At 40.5% G+C, this 4,729-nt stretch overlaps 1 non-coding gene across 1 annotated transcript; it reads left to right on the forward strand.

Moving 5' to 3' along the window:
• Positions 1-3,392: 3,392 nt before the first annotated feature.
• Trnam-cau lies at positions 3,393-3,465 on the forward strand. The gene has a single exon. It is a non-coding gene; the product is annotated as a tRNA-Met (tRNA).
• The last annotated feature ends 1,264 nt before the right edge of the window (positions 3,466-4,729 follow it).

Below are 4,729 nucleotides of genomic sequence, written 5' to 3' on the forward strand. Positions count from 1 at the left end.
TCAGCAAGCTGTGTCCTAGAGAGTAATGGACAGCCCAGAGCTATTTAAGTTTCCTGTTTCTCATTCAAAGTCTCCCATACTATCCCTCACAAAAGTGAAATGCTCACACAATTTGATCTCCCGCTGTGTTATGGCAAGATGCAAAGATTCATTCTTTTCTTATTTATACTGCATTGCAGCATCAGCCCCAATTACCCACAGAAACTTGATTACAACAATGAAGATTAATTAGCTATGATGAGCCTATATACATTAACCATCACCTTTGAGTCTTCCATAGTATCATCAACATGAGCTCAGAATGTTCTTCAAGGTAAGCCATAGATGTTAACAAGAAGCATAGATTGGCTAGTTCTCTGTAAACCAGAAGGTATGCTTGCAATTAAATGCAGATCCTTCAAAGTCAACATCAGCGAAGAACAGGCAGCTGTTTTGTGGAAATAACCAAAGAAGTCATTTGAAAGACACACAGATTTGCCTTACTACAGTCAGGCTGTGAATATGACTTGTGTGTGCTTGCAAACACTCTATGATGTCACCAAAACAGATTTTTCTCAAGCTTGATTCTAGACAATATAGAGACAAACTTACTCTCTAGATAGTCTTGGAAGTAGCCAAAATTAAAATCTACCCTTAAAAATACAACTTTGATATTCAAAAACAATGAATTCAGCAGGCACTAAGTGTTCAAACGGGGTTATTGAAATGAAACAATTGTAATCCAGCCTCTTGAGACAGGTACAAAATTACTTCTCTTGTTCTCTATTGTCTCCCCTCACTTGCTCTCAAGTACTCGGAGCCAACCTGTTCCCATATGGAAAGAAAATAGAGTGTTCTTTCTTCTTTTAAGCAAGATTTTTCAATTCTATTTGTTTATTGTTTTAGGTTTATTTTATTAATTTTAACTATGTATAGATGTGCATATCTCCATGTGGGTATATGCACATGAGCACAGGGAACTGTAGCAGCCACAGGTATAAGAACCCCTGGAAAAGGAGTTACAGATCATTGTGAACTGCCATATGAGTGCTGAGACTTGAACCCAGGTCCTCTGGAAGAGTAGCCATTGCTCTGACTGCTAAGTATTCAGCCCCTAGAGTGTTCTTATTTGTTGAATATCAAAGAGTGCTCAAGAGTACATTTCTCTTAGCTCTCAAGCCCCTATTATTACTACTGTGTAATTATTGAAGAAAGCAAGCTGAAGCCCAGGTAGATTCAGTACCTTGGTAGTGAAGGAGTTGGAGACATCCTGGCCTGGTCATTTGAGTTCACAAGCCAATGTTATTTTGCCCACACTGATGCCTGTCTGAAGGTGATAAACTTCACTAAGGGAGCAGATGGTGGTTTGAGGAAGTGTCTTACCCCCTATAGTCTTGGGCATTTGTATACCTTGGTCCACAGTGGGTCATGCTGTTTGAGTGGGTTTAAGAGGTGCGGCTTGTGAAAGAATTATGTCACTGGGGTTGTGCTTTGAGGTTTCAAAAGCCACACACCGTCCTCAGTTCACTCTCTGCTTCCTGTTTATGCTTTGAGATGGGAGCCTCACCTTCTCCAGTAGCCATAACTGCTGGCTACCACGCTTCCCATCTGTGAAGGGGATGGAGGCCTATCCCTCTAGAACTGGAAGGCCAATTAACCCTTCCTTCTGGAAGCTGCCTTGGTCATGGAATTTTATCACAGGAATAGAAAAGCAAACTAATACAAGGTCTAAATTATGTATATGTGGAAATGAATTAAATTACACTATAATCATACATTATATTTTAGATATGTCATACTTGTGGGGACATTGGTGTAGATATACTTCAATTTCATTTCTTCTTTTCATACAAATATTTTTGGTTTCCAATTATCTTATACATGTCATAAAATGTTGTTTATACTATTGGTGAAATTATTAAGGCCATTCCACGTAGTTAAAAGGGAGGTTTATTTTGTGGCATAACTTACAAAGAAGGGATAGGTAGGTTGTAGGGTCTGGCAAAGGTATGGCGCAGTCTGGCAGTGTTCTCTAGAGAATTCTGCTCTGTCTACCTCCAGTGTCCAGGGTCCAGGCACCAAGAGATCCTTCTCATTTGGATCCTGGGTCTTCAGCATCCTCTCTCAGTCCCACCTTGTAGGCATGACCATTACTGAAGCCTCAATGGGGGTTGGAACTTCCAGGCCAAGGCTGGAATGGCTACCCACTACATCTCCCCCTTTTGTCTAAATAAGAAGGTTCTAGCCTAATATAAGACTATATACAAAGAAATGGTTATCAAATATTGTCCAGGAGTAATGAGGGATAATGACCTAGATAAGATGGAACTACAATCAATACAAACAATATCAAGCAAGAAACACAAACTAAAATCCAGGGAAGTCTAGAGCGTGGGTAGGTGGCATGTTACAAAGATCATTCCAAAAGGTGTCCTATCCTAAAGAACCTGAGTCTAATACTTAATATGTTCTAAGATTATATATGTAAAGTTGTAACTATAACTGCTAGTCTTCAATTTCATCGAAGACCTGAGAAGGAATATAATAATACCTGAGAAATGGGAGAAGAAGGATGCAAGCCACAAGCAACTTTCGGGAGTCTTGCAAGAGTAGACAGAGACAGCTGGCAGCCTAGACAGTTACCTAATGTTTCTCAGCATTGTTGGTGCATTCAAATAGGCTACAGGCCTAGAGTATCTGACAGACCATTTTCTGAAGCAGGAATTCTGAAAGACCATCTTACCTTGTCTTGGCAGAGCACAGTGGTCGCTTTCCTTGGGTCCCACTTGTCCAGAAAGGACAGCATTTGTACTGTCAGCAGTTGAGGCAAGAACAGTTCTTTGCCCAGTAGGCCATTTTGTGCCAAGAAGACAAACTTCCAAATGGAAATGTCTTAGAAGCCCAACATTCTCTCAGGATCAAATCGGTGCTGCCAGGAGCAATTGTGTCTCAGGTCAACAGAATTCTAAGTTATTTAAATGCCATATTCTCTAGGTCCATGAAGTGTTTGAAGATTACCTATCCATCCGACCTATGTATCTATAAATCTGGATAATATAACTAACAAAACTATAGAGATGACAAGCATGGGTGACTATAAATCTGTAAGTCTTATCTACGTAAACAACCTAAGGACTAAGGTTTCATGTAAACAAGGCAAACAGTCTGTAAGCAAATATACAGTAAAGGACAATGACTTTAAATTGTGACAATACACAAAATATCTTTAACAGAGGTAGGAATGTATAGTGCAATATGATTATAATCCTAAATATATATCAGTATACAGAATATCTTAAACAGAAGTAGAACATACATACAGTATGACAGATATAAATTTACATTTGTATCAATATACAAATATTTCAAATAAGAGTAAAAATATGTGTACATTATAACAAATATAGTTCTGTGCCCGGCTAGCTCAGTCGGTAGAACATGAGACTCATAATCTCAGGGTCATGGGTTCGTGCCCCATGTCGAGCACCAGATATTGGTAAAATTATTAAGGCCACTCCACGTAGTTAAAAGGGAGGTTTATTTTGTGGCATAACTTACAAATGAAGGGATAGATAGGTTGTAGGGTCTGGCAAAGGTATGGTGCAGTCCGGTGGTGTTCTCTGGAGAACTCTGCTTGGTCTACTTCCAGCGTCCAGGGTCTGGGCACCAAGAGATCCTTCTCATTTGGATCCTGGGTCTTCAGCATCCTCTCTCAGCCCCGCCTTGTAGGAGTGACCATTACCGAAGCTTCAGTGGGGGTTGGAACTTCCAGGCCAAGGCTGGAATGGCTAACCACTACATACTCTTTTGTCTCAATTAGTTAACAGCAAAATCAAAGTGGTACCTCATGATTGTTCACTGAACACTGTTCACCATAATAAAAGCATTGGGGCTGGGGAGATGGCTGTCAGTAAAGTGAGTGTCTCACCAACATGAGAACTGAGGTTGGGTCCCAACATCCAAATTAAAAAGCCTGCAATCCAGTGTTGGGGATGTAGGGACAGGAACATCCTGGAATTTACTGGCCAGCCAGAATAGCCGAATAGGTACACACCAGATTCTGTGAGAGACCATGTCGAAAAAAAAAACCCCACAACAAATAAATAAATGAGGTCAGACTGGATATATGCTCCAATAAGAGGGCTTGCTGCTATTGCAGAGACCTCAAATTCAGTTCCCAGAATCCACATGTGGATCATGACTGTCTGTAACCCCAGCTGCAGAGGTGCTCACACCTCTTCTGGCCTCTGCCAACACTTGCACTTGAATGCACACACACACACACAGATACACATAATACAAAATGAAACAAAATCTTTAAAAAAAAATAGGGTGACAAACAATTGAGGATCTCTGACCTACATACACAAACATACATGTATACACACACACACACATACACAAACTCACCAAGAAAAATGCTCAACTACCCAAAATTATAGCCTATATACAAGCAGGCACCTCTGACTTCTGAGTTCACATGGTACTTTATCCAATTAGCTTTCTGATGGGTGAGGGAAAAGGGAGGCCCCTTGTTTTCCTCTGCCATTATCAATGTTTCATGACATGAAAGGAAAATATCAAATGCATTTTAGGGTAGTAGCTTTTGCAGAAGGAAGTAGGGCACACTGTGTTTATCAGGCAGAATGGAGAACTTGAACAAGGGCTGGGAGAACAAAGAGTACATTCTGATTAAATGAACATTACTCACCAGCTCAGCTCAAGTCCATGTTGTTAACCCCCTCAGTGG

This window comes from Onychomys torridus, chromosome 18 (assembly GCF_903995425.1).
Source record: "Onychomys torridus chromosome 18, mOncTor1.1, whole genome shotgun sequence".
NCBI lineage: Eukaryota > Metazoa > Chordata > Mammalia > Rodentia > Cricetidae > Onychomys > Onychomys torridus.